The sequence below is a fragment of the Salmo salar genome, chromosome 22 (genome assembly GCF_965601325.2).
Source record: "Salmo salar chromosome 22, fSalSal1, whole genome shotgun sequence".
In the NCBI taxonomy this organism is placed as follows: Eukaryota; Metazoa; Chordata; class Actinopteri; order Salmoniformes; family Salmonidae; genus Salmo; species Salmo salar.
The window spans coordinates 7,034,426-7,059,757 of NC_138312.1; the positions used below are offsets into that span (position 1 = coordinate 7,034,426).

General features: G+C 41.4%; 1 protein-coding gene across 1 annotated transcript in view; it reads right to left on the bottom strand.

Annotated features, from left to right (window-relative positions):
• LOC106582669 (zinc finger protein GLI1) overlaps nucleotides 1-25,332 on the bottom strand; it is a 130,557-nt gene that overhangs the window by 104,537 nt on the left and 688 nt on the right. The gene's annotated exons all lie outside the window — the stretch shown is intronic.

A 25,332-nucleotide genomic window follows, 5' to 3' on the forward strand; every position in this document is an offset into this window, starting at 1 on the left:
TTATTTGCAAATTATGGTGGAAAATAAGTATTTGGTCACCTACAAACAAGCAAGATTTCTGGCTCTCACAGACCTGTAACTTCTTCTTTAAGAGGCTCCTCTGTCCTCCACTCGTTACCTGTATTAATGGCACCTGTTTGAACTTGTTATCAGTATAAAAGACACCTCTCCACAACCTCAAACAGTCACACTCCAAACTCCACTATGGCCAAGACCAAAGAGCTGTCAAAGGACACCAGAAACAAAATTGTAGACCTGCACCAGGCCGGGAAGACTGAATCTGCAATAGGTAAGCAGCTTGGTTTGAAGAAATCAACTGTGGGAGCAATTATTAGGAAATGGAAGACATACAAGACCACTGATAATCTCCCTCGATCTGGAGCTCCACGCAAGATCTCACCCCGTGGGGTCAAAATGATGACAAGAACGGTGAGCAAAAATCCCAGAACTACACGGGGGGACCTAGTGAATAACCTGCAGAGAGCTGGGACCAAAGTAACAAAGTCTACCATCAGTAACACACTACGCCGCCAGGGACTCAAATCCTGCAGTGCCAGACGTGTCCCCCTGCTTAACCCAGTACATGTCCAGGCCCGTCTGAAGTTTGCTAGAGAGCATTTGGATTATCCAGAAGAGGATTGGGAGAATGTCATATGGTCAGATGAAACCAAAATAGAACTTTTTGGTAAAAACTCAACTCGTCGTGTTTGGAGGACAAAGAATGCTGAGTTGCATCCAAAGAACACCATACCTACTGTGAAGCATGGGGGTGGAAACATCATGCTTTGGGGCTATTTTTCTGCAAAGGGACCAGGACGACTGATCCGTGTAAAGGAAAGAATGAATGGGGCCATGTATCGTGAGATTTTGAGTGAAAACCTCCTTCCATCAGCAAGGGCATTGAAGATGAAATGTGGCTGGGTCTTTCAGCATGACAATGATCCCAAACACACCGCCCGGGCAACGAAGGAGTGGCTTCGTAAGAAGCATTTCAAGGTCCTGGAGTGGCCTAGCCAGTCTCCAGATCTCAACCCCATAGAAAATCTTTGGAGGGAGTTGAAAGTCCGTGTTGCCCAGCGACAGCCCCAAAACATCACTGCTCTAGAGGAGATCTGCATGGAGGAATGGGCCAAAATACCAGCAACAGTGTGTGAAAACCTTGTGAAGACTTACAGAAAACGTTTGACCTGTGTCATTGCCAACAAAGGGTATATAACAAAGTATTGAGAAACTTTTGTTTTTGACCAAATACTTATTTTCCACCATAATTTGCTAATAAATTCATTAAAAATCCTACAATGTGATTTTCTGGAATTTTTTTTCTCATTTTGTCTGTCATAGTTGAAGTGTACCTATGATGAAAATTACAGGCCTCTCTCATCTTTTTAAGTGGGAGAACTTGCACAATTGGTGGCTGACTAAATACTTTTTTGCCCCACTGTATATAACGGTGGCAAGGCATATGAACTAACAGGTTATGGAGCAAACAACGTAATTGGCTTCCCTAGTAATTTTACCCACACACCGCTATTGCTGTCACTAGGATGTCAGTGTGAAAATAATGGGCACGTTCAAGGCTGTTGTTATTTCGAGCATGTTGCGCAAATGGGCAGATCTAGACATGACGCCTTAATTCCTGACATAAATAAGTCCACCAATGCATCCCATCGACAAGTAAGAATGTTCTTCAACCGCGAAACCCATGCAAGGTTACATGATGAAATAAGAGGTTGTCTTATCACCATTTTAAGTGCATTTATAAACCATTATTCAACCAAGCTTAAAGGCTCAGTGCAATTCAAAAACGTGATTTACCTTATGTTTTATATATATTTCCACCCTACGAGGTTGGAATAATACTGGGAAATTGTGAAAATTATGATAAAGCCCTTTTAGTGTAAGAACTGTTTGAAAAGACTGCCTGAATTTTTTTTTGAAGTGAGGGTGTTTTGGCCTTTCATGGTGAAGAATCTTAAAATACAGCTCAATTTGATCAAATTCCGAATTTTGTGATCAATCGTGACAAATCACAGCAAATTCCTGCGATTAACTCGATTCAATTTTTTTCCATTTGACAGCCCTATTTTTAACAGTCAATATTCTGAGGCAGAGAAATGTATAATAAATATACATTGGAAGAGAGAAAGAGAAAGAGAGAGAGAGAGAGAGAGAGAGAGAGAGAGAGAGAGAGAGAGAGAGAGAGAGAGAGAGATGGTCCTGATCTTTCTCATGCTGTTCAAAACAAACATTGGGATACTGGCATGAAACAAATAAGAGGCAGAATTATCCCTTATCTGATCCAAGGCCTTGACTGGAGATTTAGTGTGTGTGTGTGTGTGTGTGTGTGTGTGTGTGTGTGTGTGTGTGTGTGTGTGTGTGTGTGTGTGTGTGTGTGTGTGTGTGTGTGTGTGTGTGTGTGTGTGTGTGTGTGTGTGTGTGTCATTTCACTTAGTATACCCTCATGTAGTTTCTTTGACCACTGGATAAACTGCTTGCTTTCACTTATGGAAAAGTACATAGTTATTCTGTAAGCACATGTCATTTGGACTGGCGTGCATATTTCAAAAGGACACACACAGTCAGTACACACACAAGCACACACGCACACACACACACTCTTTCTCATTACTTTTCTGCATGAGTTAACAAGAACACACTCCAGCCTTGAACAACATTAAAGACCCAGCACACTCAAAACTGAGATTTTCCTGTGTTATATATATATATTTCCACACTAAGTTGAAATAATACTGTGAAATTGTGAAAATTATTATTATGCCCTTTTACTGTAAGAGCTGTTTGAAAATACAGCCTGTTTTGTTGGAATGGAATTTGGGTCTGCCTGGTGACATCACCCTGCGGTAAATTAATTAATAAACCAAGAAGAAAGAGAGTTCCAAACTTCTTTGCCAATAACAGCTAGTTATTGGCTAGTCCTAGCTAAATTCTTGCTTGAGAAATTTCTATTTACTAAGAAGCTAGTTTCTGTTTGACCATTTCAATTGAAAACAATCACAGTAAGCTTCTTAATTGTTACCCAGAAATGATTTGATATTCAGATAAAACTGCTGCATTGGACCTTTTATAGGCTCACAATTTGGCAAGCACTGAATGACTTTCTCACAGTTTTAACTGTAACTGTTTAGTACTGTTAAAAATGGTTGATTGATCAATAATAAAGTAAATCACCCATTCTGAAGCCCCACCCTCCTTAGCTACTGTTGCTATTCAGGTCAAATGCACTGGTTTTTGCCATAGTGCTGATAAGCTGCCATGCATTCCAAATGAAAGCTTGACCTGGGGTGGGCATCAGTCCCCAGAGTCCTTTATAGCAGAGCTGTGTCAATGAGGTGGTTGGTTTTCAATTGGCTGACACTTATGTGGTTTATGCAGGCTGAACAATTGTGCAGTCGGATGCTATCGGGAACGTGAGCATTTGTAACAAGCGTGGTAACAAGCATTTGTTGTTACACCTTTGTAATTACAGACTGCATTTACCACCAGTTGTTAGTACAGCTTAACTATTCATTATTACAATTAATTACAATACTTGTTCAGGTGGGCCTTTGCACTACAGCAAACAAAGGAAAGGAGAGGTGCTCAACAACAATGACAAAAATCATGAGAAGGACTGAATAAATAAATCTCTACTTTTTTTTGTTGAGTGCTCCAACTCCTTTCTACCTCGAATCAGTCCTTTTGGAAGTTTTTTTTGGTAAGCCCATCTCATAATTACAATACTTGTTACAGTGTAATTACATATGTATTTAAACTGTAGTAAGGACAACCTGTTACCGAGAAGACAAAGAAAATACTCTAATCTGTCTCTAGTTATCCAAATTCTCAACTCCCAATTGAGTGAAGAGTAGCCTATCTTATTGCCACAAGCGGAGAGCATCAGCCATAGTGCAAGCATATTCACTGTCTTTATCATTGGAACAGTACCACTGGAAAGTTTTTTAGCCAAGAATAATTTCCTCCTCCAGGCTAGATGGATGTCATATTTTACAATTTGTGTTCCCCCTTTTCGTAGGCCTAGATTAGAAAGTTGCATTCAAGACCAGGTGGTTTATACTGATCTGTTTGTCAGTGTCAGCAGAGCAGGCTTCTAATTTCTGTTGTATTAAAAAATATGCTGCTTATGTCTCCAGTCATATAAAGTGTAATAGAAATGGATGAAAGGCTATATCTTTCCAGTGCAAAGAAAGGAGAAGAAATGTCTCTGATTAGGCCTACTCTATGTCACTATGCGCTCAGGCATGCATTGTTCAGAACTGTCTGTTCCGCTCAAGTTCAAATCAAATTTTATTGGTCACATACACATGGTTAGCAGATGTTATTGTGAGTGTAGCGAAATGCTTGTGCTTCTAGTTCTGACAGTGCAGCAGTATCTAATAGAGGTCGACCGATTAATCGGAATGGCCGATTAATTAGGACCGATTTCAAGTTTTCATAACAATCGGTAATCGGCATTTTTTGGACACCGATCATGGCCGATTACATTGCACTCCACGAGGAGACTGCGTGGCAGGCTGACTACCTGTTATGCGAGTGCAGCAAGGAGCCAAGGTAAGGTGCTAGCTAGCATTAAACGTATCTTATAAAAAACAATGAATCTTAACATAATCACTAGTTAATTACACATGGTTGATGATATTACTAGTTTATCTAGCTTGTCCTGCGTTGCATATAATTGATGCGGTGCCTGTTAATTTATCATTGAATCATAGCCTACATCGCCAAACGAGTGATTTAATAAGCGCATTCGCGAAAAAAGCACTGTCGTTGCACCAATGTGTACCTAACCATAAACATCAACACCTTTCTTAAAATCAATACACAAGTATATATTTTTAAACCTGCATATATAGTTAATATTGCCTGCTGACATGAATTTATTTTAACTAGGGAAATTGTGTCACTTCTCTTGCGTTCATTGCATGCAGAGTTAGGGTACATGCAACAGTTTGGGCCGCCTAGCTCGTTGCAAACTAATTTGCCAGAATTGTACGTAATTATGACATAACATTGAAGGTTGTGCAATGTAACAGGAATATTTAGACTTATGGATGCCACCTGTTAGATAAAATACAGAACGGTTCTGTATTTCACTGAAAGAATAGACGTTTAGTTTTCGAAATGATAGTTTCCGGATTTGACAATATTAATGACCTAAGGCTCGTATTTCTGTGTGTTATTATGTTATAATTAAGTCTATGATTTGATATTTGATAGAGCAGTCTAACTGAGCGGTGGTAGGCAGCAGCAGGCTCGTAAGCATTCATTCAAACAGCACTTTCATGCGTTTGCGAGCAGCTCTTCGCTGTGCTTCAAGCATTGAGCTGTTTATGACTTCAAGTCTATCAACTCCCGAGATTAGGCTGGTGTAACCGATGTGAAATGGCTAGCTAGTTAGTGGGGTGCGTGCTAATAGCGTTTCAATTGGTGACATCACTCGCTCTGAGACATTGAAGTAGTTGTTCCCCTTGCTCTGCAAGGGCTGCAGCTTTTGTGGAGCGATGGGTAACGATGCTTCGAGGGTGGCTGTTGTCGATGTGTTCCTGGTTCGAGCCCAGGTAGGGGCGAGGAGAGGGACGGAAGCTATACTATTACACTGGCAATACTAAAGTGCCTATAAGAACATACAATAGTCAAAGGTATATGAAATATCAATGGTATAGAGAGAAATAGTCCTATAATTCCTATAATAACTACAACCTAAAACTTCTTAACTGGGAATATTGAAGACTCATGTTAAAAGGAACCACCAGCTTTCATATGTTCTCATGTGCTGAGCAAGGAACTTAAACGTTAGCTTTTTTACATGGCACATATTGCACTTTTACTTTCTTCTCCAACACGTTTTTGCATTATTTAAACCAAATTGAACATGTTTCATTATTTATTTGAGGCTAAATTGATTTTATTGATGTATTATATTAAGTTAAAATTAAAGTGTTCATTCAGTATTTTTGTAATTGTCATTATTACAAATAAATAAATAAAATCGGCCGATTAATCGGGATCAGCTTTTTTTGGTCGGCATCAGTATTGGCGTTGAAAAATCATAATCGGTCGACCTCTAGTATCTAACAAATAATATCTAACAATTCCACAACAAAAACCTAATACACACGAATCTAAGTAAAGGAATGGAATAAGAATGTATGGATGATTGAGTTAGAACAGTGATTGAGTTATATTATTAGCCTAAATTATGACTATGCAATCTACTCATCACATTAGGAATAGTAGCCTAACTTACATTAGTCTGCAAATGTGATGATAGATACAATCCTTTATTTTAAAGGTGCAATTTTATGGTGATTTCTTTTCTCTCCCCAAACTTGAAACCGACGCCGCCTATGGATGTCGGCATTTCAAGTTGGCCTTGTGACTTGACAGCTTGTATTATACATCTATTTCATGTTGCACTGTATGCGCCGTTCCACAAGTAAATTAGTACATTTATGATGAGGTTGAGTAGTGGTTGACATTGTATGTGCCATTCCACAGACATTTAAACCTAATATTGCGGTGATAATTAATGGCTGGGGTCATTTTTGTTTTTGCTGTTCTCCAATTATAATTTTAGAGTATTTAAATTGTGTAGAAATGTAGTAAATGACCCCCCCCCAACACACACACACACACACACACACACACACACACACACACACACACACACACACACACACACACACACCACACACACACACACACACACACTATTCCATAAGCTAGGTTTAGCTGGACATCGAGTCCATGACCCTTTAAACCAAGGAGGAGTCCAGTACACTACGGTACCTAACGATGACCTACCCTTGGCTGAGCCCTCTCCCTGAGGACCTGGACCTCAGATCTCTGCCAGTAATGAACAAACGTCCTTATTATTGCACAACATCCACCCCCTTCCTCAACCCTCTCATTCCCCCCAACACCCAGTCACACACGGCACATGCGCTGAGCAGATCTCTCTTTTACAGCTGCGGTGAGAGACAACCATCGATAAATACGTTTTAACTGCATGAGAGGGCATGTGCTCAGCTTAAGAGTATGGGAGCAATATCATGCCAAATGTATTCACAAATGTAAATCACCAATCCACAAATGTAAATCACCAATCCACAAATGTAAATCACTTTCCACGTAGTGTAAATCACCAATCCACAAATGTAAATCCCTTTCCACAAATGTAAATCACTTTCCACAAATGTAAATTACCAATCCACAAATATAAATCACTTTCCACAAATGTAAATCACCAATCCACAGATGTAAATCACTTCTCACAAATGTGTGGTCTTTGTCAAAGCTTAACTTTCACCAAAACCAAAAACCAAAGCAGGTCATTTTCTGTCACTAAATTAGGGCCTGGTGGATAAGGAAAGGAACTCTTGCAGGTGGTGCCAAATTATTAGGGTCCATAAATGATAATAAATGTGCCACAGTGGAGCAACTGTCCATCCAAAGTGGACAAAACAAGACAAGTGAACTAGACAAGTGGACTGAACCTGCTACTCGGGCTGGGGAAACACTCAGCTCAGATCAACGCCCTGGGAAACAGGACCCGGGGTCCCGGCCCGCAGTCCCACAGTTCCTTCCCCAGCAAATGCACTGTCATCCGCTATAGAGCACTTGCGGCCCCATGTGGGTCAGGGTTTGGGTCAATTCAGTTTTCCATTCAGTCAATTCAGGAAGTGCAGTAACTCCATCCCTGTTCATGTTTGCAACACCACAAGACCGAGTGGCTAGGTGCCAGAGCTTCCCTCATGTGGGGAAGGAAGCATCTGAGATTGTAAGATAGAATGTCAATATGGGTCTGTTACCTGGCGGGCCATACATGGGGGTCTCAGGTAGCCTGGCAGTGTTTGTTCAGGTGTGACGGGAATCAGCATGCAAATCCCTAACACACACACACCTTTATCAACTATAAAGAACAATAGACTCAATATACAACACAGATAAGAATCTTTCTACATCTCTCAGAGTGAACTCTTCTGTCAAAACGTCCTGAATCTACTATTCGACAAGCAACATTGGTAAAAACTCCTACTCTGGGAAAATATTTGCATTGCACAGAAGACATGGAAAGAGCGGGGAACCCAGAAGAACTTGGGAACTTGCCTATGAGAAGCAGAGCAGGCCGAGCACAGTAGAGCGTAGTAGAGGTCTTGTTTTGGCTCTATTGTAATAAAGCCAGGCAGGGTGAGCAGGGTGTAAACGCCCAGCAGGAGTCCGGGATCTACACAACAGACCAACACTAAGAGAGAGACCTGCATCAAAGGGCCACAACACAATCTCACAGCCTCTCACATACATACACACACTTTCCCTTTCACTGTCTCTCTCGCACCCTTTCACTCTCCCTTACACACACACACACACACACACACACACACACACACACACACACACACACACACACACACACACACACACACACACACACACTAACTGAGCTTCAACACACTGTCACAGGCTACGCTCACACACACAGTGTTGGTTAAGGGCTTGTAAGTAAGAATTTCACGGTAAGGTGTACACATGTTGTACTCGGCGCATGTGACAAATAAAAATAAAGTTGGATTTGATTTGACTAACTGGGATCATTTCCTCCTCTCCTTTTCTCTCCCCCCACCAGTTTCCTTTCTTTCTTTCTTTCTTTCTTTCTTTCTTTCTTTCTTTCTTTCTTTCTTTCTTTCTTTCTTTCTTTCTTTCTTTCTTTCTTTCTTTCTTTCTTTCTTTCTTTCTTTCTTTCTTTCCTTCCTTCCTTCCTTCCTTCCTTCCTTCCTTTCCTTTCCTCTTTTACTTTCTCTCTTTCTCTCACACTCCCCCGCTCCTCCAATGGCAGGTGCACTCCTCCTGTCCCCCTGGAGAGGCAGAGGAAGGAGAGAAGGAGGAAAAGAGCGGGGGAGTCTCCAGGAGAGGAGAAGATGACAGGTTGGGAGGGAGGTTGTAACAACAGCTGCAGAAGGCAGGACAGTGACATTGTCTTTCCAAAATTTGCTTCAAGCAGAGCGCAGCCACAGGTCATCACACTAAGGGTCTGAGGAGTCCAGAATGACAGGGTCAATTCACTTTCAATCGAGTACAGGGTTAACTGAATGACAACAGATACAGAATACAATATGGAACATTATTAAATAGTTTGCGGTAGACCTCGTCTCTGAGGAATGCTCCTCAGAGCCAGATGCTGATAACAGGTTGCCCTATGCTGGGCAGCTGGCATCGAACCCTAATATTGAGTTGCACCCCCTTTTGCCCTCAGAACAGCCTCAATGGCATGGACTCTACAAGGTGTTGAAAGCGTTCCACAGGGATGCTGGCCCATGTTGACTACAATGCTTTCCACAGTTGTGTCAATTTGGCTGGATGTCCTTTGGGTGGTGGACCATTCTTGATACACACGGGAAACTGTTGAGCGTGAAAAACCCAGCAGCGTTGAAGTTCTTGACACACTCAAACCAGTGCGCCTGGCACCTACTATAATACCCCATTCAAAGGCACTTAAATCTTCTGTCTTCCCCATTCACCCTCTGAATGGCACACATACAGTACACAATCCATGTCTCAATTGTCTCGAGGCTTAAACATCCTTATTCAACCTGTCGCCTCCCCTTCATCTACACTGATTGGCGTGGATTTAACAAGTGAAATCAATAAGGGATCATAGCGTTCACCTGGATTCACCTGGTCAGTGTATGTCATAGAAAGAGCAGGTGTTACTAATATTTTGTACACTCAGTGTAAATACTTTCTATGCTGATGAGTGAGATAGGAAGCGATGTGAATTATATGAGATTACTCATTTAAAAAATGGGCGAGCCATTCAGACCAGCCTTCCTGATTGAACTTCCTAAACTACATTTCACTTCAGGCAATTCAGGAAGGAAACTGAAATTCCAATTTCCCCCCCATTTCTTTTCAATGTTACCATACATTTTGTTTTCATAAAAAAATTCATTCTTAGATATTTTTGTAAACAAAATAACAAAAGAACTAAAAATAATTAGGTTTGGAGACTTACTAAGAGATTTAGCACAAATTAGTAAAACAAAATAGCAAGTGATGATTGTAGACCTGGTAAAAGGTCTTGCTCCAGTAGTAACACACACACAGTAGCGAGACAGTCGCTGTCTCTAGCCAGTCATTGGTGTGAAACCAACTGGTCCTTCATACCCCATCACATCAGTCTCCAGCCAACCACAACATGCAGGTGATAAGTCTTACCCTGAGAGGAGACCTGCGGAGCTTGGTGCGTGGTCAAAAAGGACCCGGTCCCCAAAAGGCCAGACTCACTCTCTAAACTATCTGATGTGTCTCTTTTAATGCCCTGTATTTTTGTTAGTTACTGAAGAGGCATTTGTTGTTTACTAAAGACACATTTTGCTATTGAGGTTGTTGTGTGGCATGCATTGCTGTGTCCTGCCAACGATTTGTCTTCCGGTTATTACATCACGGTTGACTTGGGCCGTCACATTCCTATAGGCTGCAGTTCAATAACTTTACACTCTTTAAATTCCCGCACTTAAACAAGTTCTTTTTTCCTTCAGTAAGGCACTACACCAGAACCACAGACTATGATGACTTCATTGCTGTTTGAATCAGCTGGCTCAGCTGAATGAACGAATAATCTAAAGTTAAGATGTTGGTTACACCACAACATACACTGACAGACACACTATACTGAAACAAGTGCTATTAGAAGTGGTGAAAACCGGAGAGAGAGACATTTAAAAACGTTTTACTTCAATATTTGCTCAAGGCCTTAGCTCAACTACATTCTTTGTCAAAGCAGCGCAACGCCAGGCACATATTTCACCCTCCTGCGCCAGCTCAGCCCAGCCTGTCTGTCTACATCTCTGCAAGGTAATTCAACATGAGGTTATTATGGTTATTGAAAGACTAGTAAACCATTAAGGGGTGGTTATTATTTACTGTCGTAGGGCTCTGGGGGGGATAGATTGACTGGGGTGGACTGGGCTACGGAGGGCTTGGGGCTGCGTCCCAAAATGGCTTCCTATTCCCTATGTGGTGCACTACTTTGACCAGGGCCATTGGAGTTCTGGTCAAATGTAGTGCGGTATGGAGAATAGGGTTCCATTTGGGAAACAGCCGCGGTATACAGGTTGACCCCACTGTAAGTGTTTGAGAACAATTGAACTCTTGAGAGACCAGACCCGGGCCAGGCAGGGAGACATCTGGTATTCATTGCAGAGTAGAGAGCAGACCCCCTAGACCCCTCTTCTCCTCCTCCATTGCCTCCATTGCATAATTGTGGCCATTAATTACTAGAAAAGGTTCTCCACTTCATGCTAGCCGATAACTAACAACACAGGCCTAGTAAAATGGTCTCCAGGGCCCATAGGTTGGTGTGCAGAGAGGGAACAGAGAACATGAAACATGGTCCTTCAACGTAAGAGAATGCAGAAACTGAGATTACTCGATACAAACGAAGAAATCTATTCTACACAAGAATATCTATTTTAGCTCTTAGTCAGGATATCGTTTTGAAATGATTGTACTACACTGTTTTTCACCATTTCATTCCAACGACAGCTTTAGACAGCAGAGCCATTTCACTCTGGACCGTCGTTTTGGTGTCCCTTTCTAAATCTTGAAAGGACAACATCATTTCAGAATTTGTTTGTTGCTGAGCGAGTTAACATTGTCCAGCTCAGATAGATATAGAGCAACCAATGTGGAGGTGGAGAGAGAGAGAGAGAGAAATAAAGAGAACACATTGAGAGAGAAACCCTTACAAAAGACATGTGACATTTGCAATTTCACATGTGAAAATCATATTTTAAGCTAGCTAGTTAACTAGCACTCACAGCTAGCTATGCTATCCAATATACCTAGCCCAGATTGGAAGATAGAAATGCTACATCCAGACATTGTGAGCACGTGCTTATAAGATACACATACAGTTGAAGTCGGAAGTGTACATACACTTAGGTTGGAGTCATTAAAACTCGTTTTTCAACCACACCACACATTTCTTGTTAACAAACTATAGTTTTGGCAAGTCGGTTTAGACATCTACTTTGTGCATGACACAAGTCATTTTTCCAACAATTGTTTACAGACGATAGCTAGCCTTCCATTTCATCCTAGCTAGCTATTTTTATCTTCTGTTATTGTTAGCCGTCCATTGGTTTTTGTTACATTTAATAGACAGGCCTAAAAGGGATTTTAATGTATTTGAAAATGTGTAAATGCGTTTGATTAATAACATTGTCTGGAAGTGTTCGAAGTACAATGAAAACATCCAAAATGTGTAATCTATACAGTGAAAAACAACAATGTCAACACAAGTTGACATTGAGGTTAAAGAAAGTGTGCTTTATCAATTTCCCTGATTTTGCTAACCATTACTTTGGACAAAATCAAGACGTCAATATTTTATATATACAAAAATCGGAAATTACAGCACAATTTGATCAAATTCTGAATTTGCGATTAATCATGATTAATCAAAGCAAATTCCTGCGATTATCTCGATTACATTTTTTTTTTACATTTGACAGGCCTATATTGAATTGAGCAGACGAGCCTGATCTTTCTCCTGCTGTACAAAACAAACATTGGGATACTGGCATGAAACCCATGAGGCAGAATTACTCCTTATCTGATCCAAGGCCTGACTGGAGGATTTCTCTCTCTCTCTCTCTCTCTCTCTCTCTCTCTCTCTCGCTCTCTCTCTGTGTGTGTGCGTGTGTCATTTCACTTAGTATACCCTCTTCTCAACGAGGTAGAAGTTTGGCAAATCATGTAGTTTCTTTGACCATTGGATAAACTACTTGCTTTCACTTTATGGAAAATAACATAGTTATTATGTAAACACATGCTATTTGGAATGGAGAGCATATTTCAAAAGGACACACACAGTCAGTACGCATGCACAGAATTACACAGGCACATACGCACTCACGCACACACACTCTTCCTCATTCCTTTTCTGCATGAGTTAACAAGAACACACTCCAGCCTTGAATAACATTAAAGGAGCAATCTGCAGTTGCTAAATACATTTTTGGATTTATAAATGAATGATATGTACCCATTGATTCTTGAAGAATATAACTTAGAAATGCCTTATGGATTAGTTCAACTGTCGTACCCCACCAGAACCCAAAATATAATCTTATTTTATGTTTGTAAACGAAGTCCACTACCATTCAAAAGTTTGTGGTCACTTAGAAATGTCCTTGTTTTTGAAAGAAAAGCAAATTTTTTTGTCTATTAAAATAACATCAAATTGATCATAAATATAGTGTAGACATTGTTAATGTTGTAAATTACTATTTTAGTTGGAAAGGGCTGATTTTTAATGGAATATCTACATGGGCGTACAGAGGCCCATTATCAGCAATAATCACTCCTGTGTTCCAATGGCACGTTGTGTTAGCTAATCCAAGTTTATAATTTTAAAAGGCTAATTGATCATTTGAAAACCCTTTTGCAATTATGTTATCACAGCTAAAAACTGTTGTTCTGATTAAAGAAGCAATAAAACTGGCCTTCTTCAGACTAGTTGATTATCTGGAGCATCAACATTTGTGGATTCGATTACAGTCTCAAAATGGCCAGAAACAAAGAACTTTATTCTGAAACTTGTCAGGCAATTCTTGTTCTGAGAAATGAAGGCTATTCCATGCGAGAAATTACCAAGAAACTGAAGATCTACTACAACACTGTGTACTACTCCCTTCACAGAACAGAGCAAACTGGCTCTAACCTGAATAGAAAGAGGAGTGGGAGGCCCCGGTGCTGTGCTAACATAATTGCAAACTGTTTTTCTAATGATCTAAGGCTAATTGCCTTTTAAAATGATAAACTTGGATTGGCTAACACAACGTGCCATTAGAACACAGGAGTGTTGGTTGCTAATAATGGGCCTCTATACGCCTATGTAGATATTCCATAAAAAAAATCTGTCGTTTCCAGCTACAATAGTCATTTACAACATTAACTATGTCTAATACTGTATTTCTGATCAAAAAAGTAAAACATTTTCGGGGGGGAAGGGGGGTGCCGTTTTTTTTCTCTTCATTTTGAGCACCTGACCCCCCCAAAAGGTCTGTGCCTGTGGTCTGTGGTCTTAACCTAAAGGAAATACTATTTCAGAGACAGTCCTAACATTAAGACTGAAGGGATGAGTAAAAAACAATCCACATGGAGGAGTAGAATGAAAGAAAGAGAGAGAGAGAGAGAGAGTGAGAGAGAGAGGGGGAGAAAGGAGAGGCGTGCTGCCAGTCAGACCAGGACGGTTGAGTTGTAAAATGTGTTCCAGCAGGAAAGCTGAAGCTGAGCAGTCTGGAATCAGTCGGCAACTTTCCCTTCCCCTGCTTTCCTACTCCAGCCTCTCCCTCTCTCTCTCCCCGCTGCTGCCTGCAGCCCACCCAAGAAGCAGCCTATGGGCATAAATTTTAAAGCTTGACTCACTACGGATTTAAAACAATCTGCATCTCTAGCTCCCCCCTCTCCCTCTCTCTGCTTTTCCTCTCTCCTTCTCTTTCTCCTACTCTCTTTCTCTAAAATGCACTCTCTTTCTCACTCCCTCTCCCTCTCTTTCTATCTCTCCTCTCTCTCCTTTCCCCCTCTAAAATTCTCTCACTTTCTCCCTCTCTCACTCTATTTGGTTCCCTCGTTTTCAGAGAGAGAATCCCCAGCGGTAATGAAATAGAACTCTTTCTCAGTTCCTGCCAACAATATTATTTTTCTAAGCTTAATTGGGTTTGTCTTGTGAGTTGCATTGAATGAACAGAAACAGTATTGGTATTGGTGTATAGCTAGCTACGTGTGTGTATTATCAGTGTGTAGCTAGCTGTGTGTGTGTGTGAGAGACTTGTATTGTTCTGCTTTCGCCACATAAAGTGTTAGATAAAGAAGATTCAGATGTACGCTGGTAGATGCGTTAAGATCAAAAGGGGTAAATGTAACTTCCATATTAGTTTTTTTTCCCACTTGAAAACTGCTAACAGTTGTTAGTCTCAATGTTTCATCTTTTTTTCAAAGAGGAAGTTGACTATTCCTTTATACATTCATTTACCAGTTTCATTTACCGGTTTGTATACAACATGAGTAAACAGAAACGTAATACAAAGCACAGATGTAGCTTTAAAGAGCAAACAACTTATTCAACTTCTTTTAGTCTATTTAATCCCCAAAAATGACAATGAGGGCTTTATTGTGTTTGCTGTTGTGTTGTGTATCCTGTTTGGGTTTATCTTAAAATTATGTCTGATTACAAATATCGCTAAAATATTAAATCTATAACTAAACACAATCACCTGGACCTTGCTTGTTGTTAAACATTTAATTCTGAAAATGATTTTTTGTAAATATTTGTAATCTTCAGAAGTACCTTCGTTTAGAAGGTGTGTCAGACAGATAGAGGTGTAAATCTCCTCCTGTCACATCAAAGCACTGTGTAGAATTAACAGTTTAGAACTCTACAGTCAGTTCTAATTCTAATCACTCTAGAATCAGTTGTAGTCTGCTCTATAAAGTCAGTTCTAGAGTCAGTTCTAATTCTAATCACTCTAGAATCAGTTGTAGTCTGCTCTATAAAGTCAGTTCTAGAGTCAGTTCTAATTCTAATCACTCTAGAATCAGTTGTAGTCTGCTCTATAAAGTTAGTTCTAATTCTAATCACCCTAGAATCAGTTGTAGTCTGTTCTATAAAGTCAGTTCTAATTCTAATCACCCTAGAATCAGTTGTAGTCTGCTCTATAAAATCAGTTCTAGAGTCAGTTCTAATTCTAATCACTCTAGAATCAGTTGTAGTCTGCTCTATAAAGTCAGTTCTAGAGTCAGTTCTAATTCTAATCACTCTAGAATCAGTTGTAGTCTGCTCTATAAAGTCAGTTCTAGAGTTCTCTAAAAGACAGTTTTAGTAAAAAGTAGGAATCTTCTGGACATGGCTTCATACTGAGTGCTCTTCTCAGCAGTAGCAGTGTGTGGGTAAAATCACCCGGGGAAGCCAATCCCCCCAAAAAAGCCATATTACAACATATGTGTTAATAATAATTGCGTTGTTTGCTCTATAACCTGTTAGTTCACATGCCTTGACACTGTGACAAATAGGCCGAAGGCCGAGACAATAAGAAGACACAGTGGCAGAATAAATTCAACCACACATTTGTTTCATTACAAAACCGGAGAGCAACATCTGTCCGGTGAAGTCCACAAAACATATTGCATGTAACAAACAGTTACATGATCTACAGCATAGTCAAGCATGGTGATGCAAAAATATTTGCTCATTAGCCAACTTCCTTTCATGGGCAAAAATGTGCCAGGCCAGCTAGTTAACATTAGCATACTACACCTAGCTACACGTTTAAGTTCTATCCTCTCAGGCCAGGGGTACAATGTATGAATTTATGGTTGGATCAGAATCACCTTTATAACCATTGGCCAGTACGGAGAATTAAGTAAAACCACATGTCCAAATCCCTATCTCCATCCGTGGCTAATTTAGGAAAGGGACAGTTTTAGCTAGCTAGCCACCGGAGGACAACAACACAACGCAACAATTCAAGTTTTTTTTCTGTCAATAACGGCATTTGGTCTGAAGCCAAATCCAAACTGGCTTCCCCTTGACACTTTTTTTTTGGATGTGCCAGGACCATTCACATCTGAGCTCGCTCAATTTAGCTCAACGCTGATTGGCTATTATTTTTTCAATAAATGGAGGCCAGATGTTCACTGGCTTCCCTTGCATTCAATTATTATGATTTAATTGTATTATTTAACCTTTATTTAACTAGGCAAGTCAGTTAAGAACAAATTCTTATTTACAACCCGGACGACGCTGGGCCAATTGTGCGCCACCCTATGGGACTCCCAATCACGGCCGGTTGTGATACAGCCTGGAATCGAGCCAGGGTCTGTAGTGACACATCTAGCACTGAGATGCAGTGCCTTAGACCGCTGCGCCACTCGGGCAGCAACAATATCATAGTCTTTCTGTCCAGACAGCATCAGATAGACTGGGTACACATACTGAGACAGAAGGGCACAGTTTCGTTCTCTCGGATGCTTTCTCCGGTGAGATACATTTAGCCTCTTGCAAATTGAAGTAAATGTATAAAACACAGAGAGACGAAAGATAAATTATTTCGTATGTTTTTGTCTTTAAAAAAATATATAATAATTCCCTTGGGGATGGTGCGGGATAGTTCTTGTGGCATTTAGTTGCATGTTTGTGCCTCACCTTACTTCCGACACTGCTAACGATGGCCACTGGTTGTCTGAAAAGACCATAACTCTATCTACAACTTGTTTGGGGATACTGTGCTTGTGGCATTTAGTTGTCATGTGTGTGTCCTATCACTCTATCTATGTCTAGTAAAGTATATAGTCGTGTGTGTGTCCTTTTACTTACAACTAGTGAAGTACAGTATCTAGTCTTGGGTGTCACTTTAAAAAAAAACAAATATTTCATCTTTATTTAACCAGGTAGGCTAGTTGAGAACAAGTTCTCATTTACAACTGCGACCTGGCCAAGATAAAGCAAAGCAGTGTGACAAAAACAACAACACAGAGTTACACAAGGGATTAACAAACGTACAGTCAATAACGCAATAGAAAAATCTATGTACAGTGTGTGCAAATGTAGTAAGGTTAGGGAGGTAAGGCAATAAATAGGCCATAGTGGCAAAATAATTACAATTTAGCATTAACACTGGAGTGATAGATGTGCAGATGATGATGTGCAAGTAGAGATACTGGGGTGCAAAATAACAAAAAAATAAATAACAATATGGGGATGAGGTAGTTGGGTGTGCTATTTACAGATGGGCTGTGTACAGGTACAAGTGATCGGTAAGCTGCTCTGACAGCTGATACTTAAAGTTAGTGAGGGAGATATAAGTCTCCAGCTTCAGTGATTTACTTTACTTTCGGCATGACTCTATCTATAACTACCTGGTAACTTATCTAGGTGTGTGTGTGTGTCATTTACAACATTACTCTATAAACGTCCTGTAAATGATCTAGGATAACGTTATGACCATGTGTCATGATTTGATCTGATTCAAGTGGTGTGCGATCATGAGACTTTGTACCCAACAACATATTAAAACCACATATTTTGAACCCAACAAACATATTAAAGCTACTATTTTTACTACTAGTCACTGAAAGAGTGAAACAGAATATGAACTACAAGTAAATGGAGATGCATATGACAGTGATACAAAGCCAGAGAAGGATAGAGAGATAAAGAGAGAGAGGGCGACAGACAGAGACAGAGGTAGAGGACACACACACACAGAAGAGAAAGGACAGAGAATCTTCTTCCTGTAGTCAGTGTGTTGGTGTGGGACTGGTGAGGACAGAACAGGCCTGTCAGTTCAGGAATCAGGACATCTGCCAGCCAACTCCCTCCCTGATCTGGATCATTATCTCAGAGCTGTGATAGTAGATTGGTTGTGGAGGGTTGGAGGCCCATCAACACACGCAATGTGCTAACCGCCGAGGCAATGAAGAGAGAGTGTGTGTGTGTGTGTGTGTGGGCGGGCGTGCGTGCGTGTGTGTGTACAGAAGTCTGCGTTCCTTCCAGTTCCACTGGAAGTCGGAAATAAATGTTCCAGCAATAAATTGTAATAGCTTATCACATAAACGCTGTGGAAATTAAGTGACTGTGTATGAACTTCTCAGCTTCTCTATTGACTTGACTGGAAGTCTTATGTGTGTTAAATGCTGCTGAGGGCATTTGGATTAGTGATCTGTTTCTGGAGGATTTTCTGATTTGTTAAGTTTACAGAAAGCTGGAAGAGAAGAAAAGAGGAAAGAGAAGAGGAGAGAACATCAACATTGAAAATTCAGAGTGTTCAAATCACTCGGATGACAGAACCCAAACGCATGGTTGCCATTGCAATAGAAGGAAATATAAAACGCTGTCTCGTCATCTCTTTTTGTCTGCAGAGAGAACGACACCGTGTGAGTCATCAACAGCACTTCATGAGAGAACACACAAACTCACACACACAGATGCATGCGCACGCACTCACACGTATGCACGCACACAGACACACACACACACACGCACAGTTTAAAGATAAAGCGATCACTCAGCAACTCAGCAACCCCAAATAGAATGACTTCATTGTATTTTTTTTCAATCAAGTGCGGTATAACCTGTACGAGATATGAAGGGATAAGGACTTATTGTTAACTTACAAATATTCCAATTCAATAATTTAGATTTGCTTGTTTAGCTCAAAAGTGAACACAGTCAGTACAGATATGAAGCGCTGTCTTGCATGTGCTGTTCATATTAACATGAATTTTCAAAAGTCAAGACAATGCAAGTTGTGATCTGAAGAAAATAAATCCAAAGAGCTGTAGTTATCTCCTCCTCTCTACCTTTCCTCTTTCATCACACACAGATAGAATATGTTTCATTCACCTTGTGCCCTGACTGGCTTTCAAACCCCCATTCACTAGACTACCATTTACTCCACTATAGACTTCCATTTCATCCACTGACTGCCATTTCATTTCATAATGTTTCACTCTGCTTTAGTCCTATTCTATCTGACCCCAATACATCCACTGACTGACCCTGATCAGTACCAGTCTGTAAACCCTGATCAGTACCAGTCTGTAAACCCTGATCAGTACCAGTCTGCCAATCCTGATCAGTACCAGTCTGCAAACCCTGATCAGTACCAGTCTGTAAACCCTGATCAGTACCAGTCTGTAAACCCTGATCAGTACCAGTCTGTCAACCCTGATCAGTACCAGTCTGTAAACCCTGATCAGTACCAGTCTGTAAACCCTGATCAGTACCAGTCTGCAAACTCTGATCAGTACCAGTCTGCAAACCCTGATCAGTACCAGTCTGTAAACCCTGATCAGTACCAGTCTGTAAACCCTGATCAGTACCAGTCTGTAAACCCTGATCAGTACCAGTCTGTAAACCCTGATCAGTACCAGTCTGTCAACCCTGATCAGTACCAGTCTGTAAACCCTGATCAGTACCAGTCTGTAAACCCTGATCAGTACCAGTCTGTAAACCCTGATCAGTACCAGTCTGCAAACTCTGATCAGTACCAGTCTGTAAACCCTGATCAGTACCAGTCTGTAAACCCTGATCAGTACCAGTCTGTAAACCCTGATCAGTACCAGTCTGTAAACCCTGATCAGTACCAGTCTGTAAACCCTGATCAGTACCAGTCTGTCAACCCTGATCAGTACCAGTCTGTAAACCCTGATCAGTACCAGTCTGCAAACTCTGATCAGTACCAGTCTGTAAACCCTGATCAGTACCAGTCTGTCAACCCTGATCAGTACCAGTCTGTCAACCCTGATCAGTACCAGTCTGCAAACCCTGATCAGTACCAGTCTGTAAACCCTGATCAGTAACAGTCTGTAAACCCTGATCAGTACCAGTCTGCAAACCCTGATCAGTACCAGTCTGTAAACCCTGATCAGTACCAGTCTGTAAACCCTGATCAGTACCAGTCTGTAAACCCTGATCAGTACCAGTCTGCAAACCCTGATCAGTACCAGTCTGTAAACCCTGATCAGTACCAGTCTGTCAACCCTGATCAGTACCAGTCTGTAAACCCTGATCAGTACCAGTCTGTAAACCCTGATCAGTACCAGTCTGTCAATCCTGATCAGTACCAGTCTGTAAACCCTGATCAGTACCAGTCTGTCAACCCTGATCAGTACCAGTCTGTCAACCCTGATCAGTACCAGTCTGTAAACCCTGATCAGTACCAGTCTGTCAACCCTGATCAGTACCAGTCTGTAAACCCTGATCAGTACCAGTCTGTCAACCCTGATCAGTACCAGTCTGTAAACCCTGATCAGTACCAGTCTGTAAACCCTGATCAGTACCAGTCTGCAAACTCTGATCAGTACCAGTCTGTAAACCCTGATCAGTACCAGTCTGTAAACCCTGATCAGTACCAGTCTGTAAACCCTGATCAGTACCAGTCTGTAAACTCTGATCAGTACCAGTCTGCAAACTCTGATCAGTACCAGTCTGTCAACCCTGATCAGTACCAGTCTGTCAACCCTGATCAGTACCAGTCTGTCAACCCTGATCAGTACCAGTCTGTAAACCCTGATCAGTACCAGTCTGTAAACCCTGATCAGTACCAGTCTGTAAACCCTGATCAGTTCCTAGGACCTCATTGTGACGGGCTATGCTAACACAACAGGGAAATTAGCAAGGATCACCGTGGCATACGACTCCCATGAGCATGTGTGTGTGTCCCTCACCTGGTTCCCATTACCACCCGCTTTATTTTTAATATCTACCACATGGGACATCAGCAGCCTCTCTCTTTCTCTCCATCTCTCCTTCTCTCTTTCCCTTTGTCTCTCCCAGTCCACCACCCTCATTCAAAGGCCTGTTGGATCAGAGAGAGAAGAGGTGGATCCAGTCCACTGTTCCCCCGGGCGCCGAAGACGTGGACATCGATTAAGGCAGACCCCCGCACCTCTCTGATTCAGAGGGTTAAATGCGGAAGACATTTCAGTTGAAGACATTCAGTTGTACAACTGACTAGGTAACCCCCTTTCCCCTTTCTGCCTGTTACTGTCAGCAGCAGTACTCTCTCTCTCTCTTTCAATTCACTTGCCCCCCTCCTCTCTCTCTCTCTCTCTCTCTCTCTCTCTCTCTCACCCTGTCTCTCTCTCTCCCTCCTTCTTTCTCCCCCATCTCTGTCTCTCTGCCTCTCTCTCAACCCGAACTACTACACCACACATTCCTTTGACACATGCTACTACACACACACACACATGTGCATGCCAAACATACGCACACAAACGTACGCACACACACACACACACACACACACACACACACACACACACACACACACACACACACACACACACACACACACACACACACACACACACAGGCGACACCCCGCGGGCTCTGAACACACACATCTCACTGACACACACACTTTGAGCTTCCTCTGCTCTTAACTACTTGGAAATCATTATGGTTGATTGTGTCACAATTGATATAAAAATAGATGCTTAGAGAGACACAATCATTAGGCATTGATGAAAGGTTTTGTATTCTCAACTGACTTGCCAGGTAAAAATGAACATTAAATAAATAACATTTTTGGGGATGAGGATATGTAAATGAAATTTCTTTAATTGAAAGTTCATTTAATTTCATTTCCCAAGCCATTCAACTGAACCTGCCAGCAGTGAAAAACCATACTCCAGATATTTCCCATGACTATGACATTTCCCATTCCATTCTGTGTGATCCACAGCTAATGCCATTCAACCTTTCAAAATGTCTAATGCCTTTGCCCTCTTGTGTCAACCATCTACTTAGTAAAGCAAGAGCTCCTCCGCCACTTCCATTCTCTTTCTCTCCCCCACTCCTCCACTCCTCCTGAGACAGACTAACGACACTAGCTGTTTCATCAAGGTTTTATGGGGAAGAAGTTTAGAACTCAGTTCGTATGCAGTAGAGATTCAACGAACGTGACCAATAACTTATGTTAGAGCAACAACAACAAAAATACGACAACTTTCTATTGATCGACAGGAGGCAATCAAGGAGATGGAGAAAGAGAGGGAGCGAGAGCGAGAGAAAGAGGTGGAAAGAGAGGAACCGACTGAGAAACAGCACTGCCACCGGGCACGCTATAATGCCAAAACCCCACGGCAAGAGAGAAATTAACAGATAAAAAACACCCTCTTTCTTTTGTCTAATCCTCACAGAGAATGAGACACAATTATGAAGGAAGAAAAGGAGAGTTGCAGGGGGATAAAGAAAGAAAGAGAGGGGTATAGGAGTATCGAGAATCATGTGCTAGCACGTGTGTGTGACTCTCCTGGTGCATCCACAGCCCAGTCCCAGTCCTTGGCTCTCTGCACCACACAGCGCTAGGCTAGCTGCAGCCGCTCTGCTCTGAGAGGGCCTATGGCAGTGCTGCAGCCGCTCTAAAGGTCCATGGGCCCGGGAAAGACAGCTGCTATTAAAGCCGGATTGTTTCAGGTTCACAGGGTGTGAAAGGGCCTGATTGAGGGCCTCTGATCCCAGTGAGGGTGGTCTCTCGCTCTCTCTCTCTCTCTTTTAGAGAGGTGGGAGGGGGGATGTGACCAATGCTGTGAGTCACGTGACGTGTACCACGCTTAGCGGACTAAAATGGAATCTGCTGGACAAAAACACACCACTTGTTGCTGCTTGCCTGGTCTGCCTGGCAGTGGTCTGCCATGGTCTTGTCTGGCCTGAGTCCAGTGTGTTCTCGGCAATGCTAAGTGCCAGCTTCCAAAATCTGGTTTCTTCTACGTCTTTACCTGGACTTTCGATTTGCATTCACTTTGATTTGTTTGTGGTCTTCTTTGTAGGAGAGGGACTTCCTGAATAACACAATTCCCAGAGTGTGTCTAACTCCGCTGAACGCTCGCCAAGTTGAAAACTCCAACCATAATTCAAGACCACTTCCCTATGTTTCCATAAACATTCACCCGTTAGTCACAATATGTATGTTTATGATAAATAGGTTTCTAAAAACATTATAGTCTATGTTTATGATCAAACCGTTTTCTTCAATGATGAATAATAATACAGTAATAAAAACATTGCCTCTCAATTACATCATTCTAAATAAGAATGTGCTTCTTAACTGAGCCGTCTGGTTATATAAATAGATAGATCAACTCTGAGGTAAATGAGAAAACAGACTTATCAGCTAGCTGGTGATAAAACAGAGTACAAGTCATCTTACTGCTCCGATAGGTAGCTACCATGTAGAGGAAGAGAGATACTTCCTGTATACTTTATTTGTTTAGGTCCTGTCCTAGCGGGGCGCCTTTTGGCCATAACACAGGCCCATCACACTCTGATAAAGACTAGGAGGAGGAAGATCCAAGATCCTTTGCAGAGGTTTTCACACCAACCAGACCACAGACCAGTCATGGGACAAGTGCAACTCTCTCCTCTCTCTCTCCTCTCTCTCTCATCCTCTCTGCTCTTCTCCTCGGTCCTCTCCTCCTCTCTTTTCCTCTCCTTGCTGCTCTAAATCTCAATCCCTTTCTATTTCATCAGTAATTATGTCCCATGTTGTCCCATAAGGTCAGGAAATTTTTCTTGTTAGGTCGCAAGGTTAGGTTTTCCCTGACTTTGTGACCAGACCAGCTAAACATTCAGGCATTATTCGTAGATGTTGAGCGATATTGTGGCTGTGGAGTGTGTTGATTGCCATACAACAGTCTTCTGGCTCTCCTCCTTGTCAATAAAGGATACAGAGGTTACAAAGGTTTGCCTGTTGAGGTCAGACTAGTATTGACAAACCCTCTATATTAGTTTAAAGTTGTCTAAGGGTCATAATCTGACCACATTAGCAGATCAACGCCTAAAAACTCTTTAAGAGTAATTACTGAGATTAACAAGCTTCATGTGGGATTTCATATTGTGGTTTGGGCCATTTCTCAAGAAAGAAAGAAAGTTTAAAAAACATGATCACCAAAGGACTTGGATCTTATGTCATAGGCCTACATATCGGGTCAATAATGAGGTTGTTTTGCTGTGGCTGTGGGTGTCCTGACAGATGACATTTGAAAAATATATTGGCACCTCAAGTATTTCAGGTTACGAGAAACAGCTGTTATCATGCGCCCCTACAACCCCTCTGTGGAATTCTGGGACACACATGGCGAGGAGCCGTGCAGGCCGATGGCTTTTGAGTCTGTGTGGCTGTGTCACAGGCCGGATAGACTATCAAAACCTCCACTAGCATATGTTGAGGTAGTGGTGGGACATGTAAGATGTGTAATTCCAAAATTCTCTAGATCATTTGTTTTGAGGCACGATAAGCAAAATCTCTCCATGCAAAGACAAATGCCAAAACATGCATTGACTCTTGAAAGGCTATTTTCAATTATCAACACTTTGAGAGAATTACAAGCCAAGGAAAGAAGTGAGATGAGTCGGGAATGTCCAACGCTCGGTTAAAAATGAGAGGCATTCTTCACTAGTTAAAATAAGGTAGGCTATTGAAATGTACTATTCATTATTCATTGAAGATATTTCAGATGTGCTCCACTGACAGCAATAGCCTATAATCAATCAATTTAAATAACTAAAGACAATGAATTTGCTGAATTTTGGCTAACATTGATTCATTCTGTTTATTCAATGTAAACACCGCACACACCACCATCACCTATTAGATTGAATGTGTCCCAATTAGACCATCCTCGCCCGAGGTGACAGCAATCTGACAATAGCCATAATATATAGTCAACATGACATTACATGACTGGTAAATCAAAATAAGACTTGCATAGAAACAAACAACAAAGACACCTTCAGCACCACTT